This window comes from Grammomys surdaster, unplaced genomic scaffold (assembly GCF_004785775.1).
Source record: "Grammomys surdaster isolate TR1022 unplaced genomic scaffold, NIH_TR_1.0 125973, whole genome shotgun sequence".
NCBI classification, from domain to species: Eukaryota; Metazoa; Chordata; class Mammalia; order Rodentia; family Muridae; genus Grammomys; species Grammomys surdaster.
In genome coordinates this window covers 2,747,346-2,757,941 of record NW_021620790.1, presented here as the reverse complement: position 1 = coordinate 2,757,941, position 10,596 = coordinate 2,747,346, and positions in this window count along the sequence as shown.

The window sequence follows — 10,596 nt, the reverse complement described above, 5'->3', positions numbered from 1 at the left end:
CCTTTGAACACCTGAAAATGTTTAATTAGCATTTTCTATGATCAAAGATTTTGGCATTTAAAGAAATAAGCTTCTTATTATTTGTGTACAAGTTTGTCATGATTTCTTCATAGAAATTATCAACTACAATAGCATGTAAAAGATGAACCAATAAACACTCACACACATATTCACACACACTTGCACATACACACACATGTGTGCATGTGTATGCATATCCACACAAATGAATGTGTGTATTTGTGTGTATGTATCAGGTAGAGGGAGGAGATGTTAAAGTTATAAAAAAAAAATCATGAGTTGAATTTAAAAACTTGGTAGTTCACCCATTAAATTCAAGCTAACTGGATTCCTGACAAAAAGATTTTCAACCAACAACGTTAACTATGGAAGATGCATCACTGGAAGCACCTAAAGACTCAGTTCATTTGTCCTTAGTTGTAAAATATTTTGAGTCATCATAAACAGAACAGGCAGTGGCATGTGTTAATCAGACACAAAAATTCAAATGTAGTGTTCATTTTGCTTTAGATCTCAGAAGGGTCAGGATATTTGAGAGAAACTTTCTATGTGTAGTTCTTGGCAGACCTTTAAGGAAACCAATATAGCTATAGTAAGGACACAACTTGCTTCATAAAAGAAAGTTCCAAGTGACATGTCATTAGTATGAATGTAAAAGTAAACATTCATCTTTTAAATTGCCAGATTGAAAACATTTTAGATACACCAATATCTATACTCCTCATGGGGCTATATTATGTTGATATTAGGAAGTGTCTTTTTTTTTCCTTATTTACATTTATCAGGGTTAAGGAAACATGTAAGGAGGATGGACTGGGAGGAGAGGCACATTGCAATTGAGATGCAAAGCAATTAAGTAAATTACTTAATGGAGAAAAACTATGGCATGGAAGATGGAGAATATCATCACCATGAAATTCCTATCTACTTCTCCAACATTATCTTTTCCCTTTCTGATTCTTCCTCATATGTGCATCCTTTTTTTCCCCTTGTACATGATTTGCTTAATTCTTTAAAAATTCTAAAATTTTATTCCATGTTAAAACCACTACCCTAGTTAGCTTCAGTAGTCAACTGTACAGGCCAGATTCATCTGAGAAAGTCGCACTTGAAACATTGCCATGATCAGATTGGGCTGTGTCCATATAGATGAGAAATTATCTTGACAATGTCTTGATGAAGGATGGCCAAACCCACTTTGTGTGACACCATTCCCAGATAGATCTGCCTGAGCATAAGTTAGCTAAGAATGGGGCAGAAAGTAAGAGAAAATGTGTATGGGTTAAACATCCTTCCTTCATGGTTCAGAACTTTAGTTCCTATGCTGAGGTATCTCAGTGGTAGTTTGTGACTTTAAACCCTTAATCAATTCATCACTTTCTGTCCTAAGTTGCATTTGATATCACAGCAACAAAAAACACAAGAACAAATACATTAGCTCAATTACATTCATTCCGAGAAAAATGTCTTAAGCCAGTTGTGTGACTTCCTGTGTGAGGCAAACAAACTTTTATTCATCCAAGATAGGGTCATAAGGACCAAAAGGCAGCTGAATCTCTGAAAATCCCACCCAATCCAGAATGATAACTCATGAAACCTGCAACCCTGAAACTATCTGTGTAACTTTCAAAGAACTTATTTGGAAGGCGACTTGCCTAGCCCTGGCAACCTGTATCTTGTGAATCTTCCAAATTTCAGAAACTTCCTGGAATTTTGAGATATTTTGCTTCCTGAACTGTATGAGCTCTATTTAGGTCTTGAAACTCAAGGAGCCTCTTATAGGAAAGAAATATTACAAAGAGGAGAGCTACATCATACTAGTGTTTCTTATATTGTGAGCCATGGGCCATATACCATAATTACTTAATCATATATTATAAAATCTAAATGTTTATATTTTTAGCTGTCATGAATGCTTTAGGTTTAAATAGCATTATCTTTACTATTCAGCTATTTTATTATAACCAAGGAAAAACTATTTTTTGTATTATTACACTTTTTCTCTATCCTATAGAATTTTATATTTGTTTGTAGTGAATATGATCATGTTTCCACATTTAAGTTCTTAAATTCATCTCAAAACCAACAACACATCCTTTCCCATCTTCACATGGAAGAGAGAGTAACATCCTCTTTTGAGGGTGGTAGCTTTGCTCCAATGGATGGCCCAAGCATCCAAAGCTCTTCACATTGCCCTACTGCATGAACAAAGATTTTGACAGAGATTTTACTCATTGTTCTGAGGGAGCTTTCATATTGTTTACCACCCCCTGTTGTAGATGTGCCTGTATTCCTTTCTGTCCACTCATACCCAGTTATTTCTCTCTTTCCTGTAACACATAACATGTGAAACCGTTACTTGTTAAACAGGGAACACATGTAGAGACTTGAATTTGTCTGCATCTCCTTTTCTACAATTTTTGAAAATTTTTCTTTCTTTTTTCTTTTTCTTTTTTTATCGGTTCTTTTATTTACATTTCATATGTTGTCCCCTTACCCCATTCCCCACCCACCCAGGAACCCCCTATTCCCTCACCCCTCCTCCTGCTTCTCTGAGGATGTACCCCTACCTACACCCCCAATCCCACGTCCTCACCCTCCAATTCCCACCCCCTGGGGCGTCCAGCCTTCATGAGCCCAAGGATCTCTTCTCCCACTTATGCCCAGCAGGGCCCTCCCCTATTACATAAACAGCTGAAGCCAAGGATCCCTCCCTAAGTGCTCCCAGATGGTGGTTTAGATCCTGGGAGCTGTGGTTGGTTGATATTGTTGCTCTCCCCATGGGGCCACAAACACTTTCAGCTCCAATGGTCTTCACTCTAACTCCCACATTGGGAACTCCATGATCAGTTCAATGGGTAGTAGTGAGCATCTCCCTCTGAATATGTCAGACTCTTGCAGACCTCTGAGGAGACATCTATATCAGGCTCTTATCAGCATGCACTTTCTGACTTCCACATCAGCATCTACCTTTGGTGACTGCCCATGGGATTGATACTCAGGTGGAATGGTCTTCAGATGGCCCCTCCTTCAGTTTCTGTCCCATACTTCTTCTCCATATTTGCTCCCTTAAGTATTTTGTTGCTCCTTCTAATAAGGACCGAATCATCCCCACTTGGTCTTCCTTCTTCATGAGCTTCATGTAGCCTGCGAGTTGAACCTTGGGTATTACAAGGTTCTGGGCTAATATCCAATAATCAGTGAATGTATACCATGTGTATTCTTTTGTGATTGGCTTACCTCACTCAGGATGATAATTTGTAGTTCCATCCATTTACCTAGGAAATTCTCAAATTCATTGTTTTTAATAGCTGAGTAATACTCCATTGTGTAAATCTACCACATTTTTTTGAATCCATTCCTCAGTTGAAGGACATCTAGGTTCTTTCCAACTCCTGGCTATTATAAATAAGGCTGCTATGAACATAGTTGAGCATATGTCTTTGTTATATGTTCGAGCATCTTCTGGGTATATGCCTAGGAGTGGTATAGCTGGATCCTCAGGTAATGCTATGTCCAATTTTCTGAGGAACCGCCAGAATGATTTCCAAAGAGGTTGCACCATCTTGCAGTCCCACCAACAATGGAGGAGTGTTCCTCTTTCTCCACACCCTCGCCAGCATCTACTATCACCTGAGTTTTTAATCTTAGCCATTCTGACTGGTGTGAGATGGAATCTCAGAGTTGTTTTCATTTGCATTCCCCTGATGACTAAGGACACTGAACATTTCTTTAGGTGCTTCTCAGCCATTCGAGTTTCATCCATTGAAAATTCTTTGTTAAGCTCTATACCCCATATTTGAATATGGTTATTTGGTTGTCTGGAGTCTATTTTCTTGGGTTCTTTGTATATATTGGATATTAGCCCTCTATCAGATGAAGGATTGGTAAAGATATTTTCCCAATTTGTTGGTTGTTGTTTTGTCCTATCGACAGTGTCCTTTGCCTTACAGAAACTTTGCAACATTATGAAGTCCCATTTGTCAATTCTTGATCTTAGAGCATATGCCATTGGTGTTCTGTTCAGGAACTTTTCCCTTGTGCCAAAGTACTCGAGGCTCTTCCCCACCTTATCTTCTATTAGTTTCATTGTATCTGGTTTTATGTGGAGGTCCTTTATCCACTTAGACTTGAGCTTTGTACAAGGAAATAAGAATGGATCAATTTTCATTCTTTTACATTTTACCCTCCAGTTGAACCAGCACTATTTGTTGAAAATGCTGTCCTTTTTCCACTGGACAGTTTTACCTCCTTTGTCAAAGATCAAGTGACCATAGGTGTGTGGATTCATTTCTGGGTCTTGAATTCTATTCCATTGATCTTCCTGCCTGTCTCTGTACCAAAACCATGTAGTTTTTATCACTATTGTTCTGTAGTACAGCTTGAGGTCAGGAATGGTGATTCCTCCAGAAGTTCTTTTATTGTTGAGAATAGTTTTCACTATCCTGGGTTTTTTGTTATTCCAAATGAATTTGAGAATTTCCTTTTCTAGTTCTGTGAAGAATTGAGATGGGATTTTAATGGGGATTGCATTCAATCTGTATATGGCTTTTGGCAACATGGCCATTTTTATTATATTAATCCTGGCAATCCATGAGCATGGGAGAAATTTCCATCTTCTGAGATCTACTTCAATTTCTTTCTTCAGAGACTTGTAGTTCTTGTCATACAGGTCTTTCACTTGTTTGTTTAGATTCACACCAAGGTATTTTATATTATTTGTGACTATTGTGAAGGGTGTCATTTCCCTAATTTCTTTTTCAGTCTGTTTATCTTTCATGTAGAGGAAGGCTACTGATTTGTTTGAGCTGATTTTATAACCAGCCACTTTGCTGAAGTTGTTTATCACGTTTAGGAGTTCTCTGGTGGAAGTTTTGGGGTCACTTAAGAATACTATCATATCATCTGCAAATAGTGATATTTTGACTTCTTCCTTTCCTATTTGTATCCCTTTGCCTTCTTTTTGTTGTCTAATTGTTCTGGCTAGGACTTCCAGTACTATATTGAATAGGTAGGGGAAGAGTGGGCAGCCTTGTCTAGTCCCTGATCCTAGTGGGATTGCTTCAAGTTTCTCTCCATTTAGTTTGATGTTGCCTACTGGTTTGCTGTAAATTGCTTTTACTATGTTTAGGTATGGGCCTTGAATTCCTGATCTTTCCACGACTTTTATCATGAAGGGATGTTGAATTTTGTCAAATGCTTTCTCAGCATCTAGGGAGATGATCATATGGTTTTTTTCTTTGAGTTTGTTTACATAGTCGATTACATTGATGGATTTCCAAATATTGAACAATCCCTGCATTCCTGGGATAATGCCTACTTGATCATGATGGATGATTGTTTTGATATGTTCTTGGATTTGGTTTGCTAGAATTTTATTGAGTATTTTTGCATCGATGTTCATAAGTGAGATTGGTCTGAAGTTGTCTTTTTTTGTCGCGTCTTTGTGGGGTTTGGGTATGAGTGTAGTTGTAGCTTCATAGAACAAATTGGGTAGTGTTCCTTCTGTTTCTATTTTGTGAAATACTTTGAAGAGAATTGGTATTTGGTCTTCTTTGAAGGTCTGTTAGAATTCTGCACTAAAACCATCTGGTCCTGTGCATTTTTTGGTGGGGAGACTTTTAGTGAATGCTGCTATTTCCTTAGGGGTTATGGGACTGTTTAGATGGTTTATCTGCTCCTGATTTAACTTTGATACCTGGTATCTGTCAAGGAAGTTGTCCATTTCATCCATGTTTTCCAATTTTGTTGAAATGGTCCAGTTAATCCAGGTTTTCTAGCTTTGTTGAGTATAAGCCTTTGTAGTAGGATCTGATGATTTTTTGAATTTCTTTAGTTTCTGTTATTATGTCTCCCTTTTCAGTTCTGACTTTATTAATTTGGATACTGTCTCTGTACCCTCTGATTAATCTGGCTAATGGTTTATCTATCTTGTTGATTTTATCAAAGAACCAGATCCTGGTTTTGTTGATATTTTGTATTGTTCTTTCTGTTTCTATTTGGTTGATTTCAGCCCTGAGTTTGATGGTTTCTTGTCTTCTACTCCTCTTGGGTGCATTTGCTTCTTTTTGTTCTAGAGCTTTTAGATGTGCAGTCAAGTTGTTAGTGTTTGCTCACTCCAGTTTCTTTTTGTAGGTACTTAGAGCTATGAGTTTTCCTCTTATCACTGCCTTCACGGAGTCCTACAAGTTTTGGTATGATGTGTCCTCATTTTCATTGAATTCTAAAAACTCTTTAATTTCTTTCTTTATTTCTTCCTTGATCAAGTCATCATTGAGTAAAGAGTTGTTCAGTTTCCCTCTGCACGTGGGTTTTCCATTGATTTTGTCATTATTAAAGACCAGTCTTAGTCCGTGGTGATCTGATAAGATGCAGGAGATTATTTCAAACTTTTTGTATCTGTAGAGTCCTGTTTTGTGACCAATTATATGGTCTATTTTGGAGAAGGTACCATGAGGTGCTGAGAAAAAGGTATATTCTTTTGTTTTAGGATGAAATGTTCTTTAGGTGTCTGTTAAGTCCATTTGGTTCATAACTTCTCTTAATGTCAAACTGTCTCGGTTTAGTTACTTTTCCCATGATCTTTCCATTGCTGAGAGTGGGGTGTTGAAATCCCCCACTATTATTGTGTGAGGTGTAATGTGTTTGGAGCTTTAGTAAATTTTCTTTTATGTATGTAGGTGCCCTTGCATTTGGAGCATAGATGCTCAGAATTGAGAGTTCACCTTGGTAGATTTTTCCTTTGATGAGTATGAAGTGTCCTTCCTTATCTTTTTTGATTCATTTTGGATAAAAGTTGGTTTTATTTGATATTAGAATGGCTACTATAGCTTGTTTCTTGGGACCATTAGCTTGGAAAATTTTTTTCCATCCTTTTATTCTGAGGTAGTGTCTGTCATTGTCATTGAGGTGTATTTCTTGTATGCAGCAAAATTCTGGGTCCCGTTTGTGTATCCAGTCTTATAGTTTGTCTTTTTATTGGGAAATTGAGTCCATTGATGTTAACAGATATTAATGAAAAATGATTGTGGCTTCCTGTTATTTTTGTTATTAGACGTAGAGTTATGTTTGTATAGCTATCTTCTTTTCGGGTTGTTGTATAAGTACTTCCTTGCTTTTTCGAGGTTGTAGTTTACCTCCTTGTATTAGCATTTTCCATCAATTATTCTTTGAAGTGCTGAGTTAGTGGGAAGATATTGTGCAAATTTGGTTTTGTCATGGAATATCTTGGTTTTACCATCTATAGTGATTGAGAGTTTTGCGTAGAATAGTAGTCTGGGCTGGCATTTGTGTTCTCTTAGGTTCTGTATGATGTCAGTCTAGGCTCTTCTGACTTTTATAGACTCTGGTTAGAAGTCTGGTGTAATTCTTTTTATTTTTATTTGATATTTTATTTACATTTCATATGTTGTCCCCTTACCCCATCCCCCACCCACTTACCCCTCCTCCTTCTTCTCCATGGATGTAACCCTCACCTACCCCCACACTCCTACTTCCCCACCCTCAAAATTCCCACCCCCTGGGGCGTCCAGCCTTCATGAGGTCAAGGATCTCATCTTCCACCTGTGCCCGGCAGGGCCCTCCACTCTTACATATTCAGCTGAAGCCCTGGATCCCTCCATAAGTGCTCCCAGGCTGGTTGTTAGGACCCTGGGAGCTGTGGTTGGTTGGTATTGTTGCTCTCCTCATGGTGCCACAAACCCTTTCAGCTCCTTCAGTCCTCACTCTAACTCCTCCATTGAGAACCTCAGGATCAGTTCAATGGCTAGTTGTGAGCATCTGCCTCTGAATATGTCAGACTCTTGAAGGCCTCTGAGGAGACATCCATATCAGGCCCTTATCGGCATGCACTTCCTGACTTCCACATCAGCATCTACCTTTGGTGACTGCACATGGGATGGATACTCAGGTGGAAAGGTCTTCAAATGGCCCCTCCTTAAGTTTCTGTCCCTCACTTTGTCTCCATATTTGCTCCCTTGAGTATTTTGTTGCTCCTTCTAAGAAGAACTGAATCACCCCCACTTGGTCTTCCTTTTTTATGAGCTTCATGTGGCCTGTGAGTTGCATCTTGGGCATTTCAAGGTTCTGGGCTAATATCCGATAATCAGAGAGTGAATACCATGTGTGTTCTTTTGTGATTGGCTTACTTCGCTCAGGATGATATTTTCTAATTCCATCCATTTACCTAGGAAACTCAAGAATTCATTGTTTTTAATAGCTGAGTAATACTCCATTGTATAAATATACCACATTTTTTGAATCCATTCCTCAGTTGAAGGACATCTGGGTTCTTTCCAGCTCCTGGCTATTATAAATAAGGCTGCTATGAACATAGTTGAGCATATGTCTTTGTTATATGTTCGAGCATCTTCTGGGTATATGCCTAGGAGTGGTATAGCTGGATCCTCAGGTAATGCTATGTCCAATTTTCTGAGGAACCGCCAGAATGATTTCCAAAGAGGTTGCACCATCTTGCAGTCCCACCAACAATGGAGGAGTGTTCCTCTTTCTCCACACCCTTGCCAGCACCTACTATCACCTGAGTTTTTAATCTTAGCCATTCTGACTGGTGTGAGATGGAATCTCAGAGTTGTTTTGATTTGCATTTCCCTGATGACTAAGGACACTGAACATTTCTTTAGGTGCTTCTCAGGCATTCGAGTTTCTTCCATTGAAAATTCTTTGTTAAGCTCTATACCCCATATTTTAATATGGTTTTTTGGTTGTCTGGAGTCTATTTTCTTGGGTTCTTTGTATATATTGGATATTAGCCCTCTATCAGATGAAGGATTGGTAAAAATATTTTCCCAATTTGTTGGTTGTTGTTTTGTCCTATCGACAGTGTCCTTTGCCTTACAGAAACTGCAATTTCATGAAGTCCAATTTGTCATTTCTTGATCTTAGAGCATATGCCATTGGTGTTCTGTTCAGGAACTTTTCCCCTGTGCCCAAGTATTCGAGGGTCTTCCCCATCTTCTCTTATCTTCTTTTGGGATTGTTGGAAGATTACTTCCTTGCTTTTTCTAGGTTGTAGTTTCCCTCCTTGTGTTGCCGTTTTCCATCAATTATCCTTTGAAGTGCTGGGTTTGTGGTAAGATATTGTGCAAATTTGGTTTTGTCATGGAATATCTTGGTTTCACCATCCATAGTGATTGAGAGTTTTGCTGGGTATAGTAATCTGGGCTGGCAATTGTGTTCTCTTATGGTCTGTATGATGTCAGTCCAGGCTCTTCTGGATTTTATAGTCTCTGGTGAGAAGTCTGGTGTAATTCTTATAGGTCTGCCTTTGTATGTTACTTGACCTTTTTCCCGTACCACTTTTAGTATTTTTTCTTTGTTTTGTGCACCTGATGTTTTGATTATTATGTGACGGGAGGTATTTCTTTTCTGGTCTATTCTATTTGTTGTTCTGTAGGCTTCTTGTATGTTTATGGGCATCTTGTTCTTTAGGTTAGGGAAGTTCTCCTCAATAATTTTGTTGAAGATATTTACTCTCCCGTTAAGTTGGGAATCTTCATTCTCATCTAAACATATTATCCTTAGGTTTGGTCTTCTCATTGTGTCCTGGATTTCCTGGATGTTTTGAGTTAGGAGTTTTTTGTATTTTGCATTTTCTTTGACAACTGTGTCAATATTTTCTACCTTATCTTCTGCATTTGAGATTCTTTCTTCTATCTCTTGTATTCAGTTGGTGATGCTTGCGTCTATGACTCCTGATCTCTTTCTTAAGTTTTCTATTTCCATGGTTGTCTCCCTTTGAGCTTTCTTTATTGTTTCTATTTTGATTTTTGGATCCTGAATGTTTTTGTTTAATTCCTTTTTTGTGTTTTCTTGCATTTCCTTAAGGGATTTCTGTGATTCCTCTTTAAGGGCTTCTATCTGTTTACTTGTACTCTCCTGTATTTCTTTAAGGGAGTTACTTAATTCCTTCTTATAATCCTCTATCATCATCATAAGAAGTGATTTTAATTCTGAATCCTGCTTTTCAGGTGAGATGGGGTGTTTAGGGCTTGCTATATTGGGAGAACTGGGTACTGATGATGCCAAGAAACTTTGGTTTGTGTTGCTTATGTTCTTGTGCTTGCCTTTAGCCATCTGGTTAACTCTAGTGTTGCCTGCCCTCACTGTGTAAGACTGGAGTCTGTATTTCCAGTTATCTTGCTTGTTGCAGAACTCCTCATAGTCCAGATGTCTCTGTAGTCTTATGATCCTAATCTCCTTGGTGTCTGCTGTTCTGAGGGCAGTGGCTCCTCGGCTGCTCTGAGTGCAGTGGCTCTTCTAGGATGACTCAGGAGTCAGTATTTCCATAGGACAGGAGCAGATCAACTCTGTGTCAGCTGCTCTGAGTGCAGTGACTCCTCTAGGATGACTCAGGAGTCAGTAACTCCACAGGACAGGAGCAGACCAATTCTGTGTCTGCCCCAGCCCACAGTACCAGGCAGGGGAGGAAGGGAAGTGGAATTCCGGAGGGGCGGGGTTTGAGTAGCTGCTATGTCCTGAATGTCCCTGGCTCCCAGATGTATCTCTTGGGCTTAGGGAGTGAGATGGAGTTCTTACCGGCTGCTCTGAGTGCAG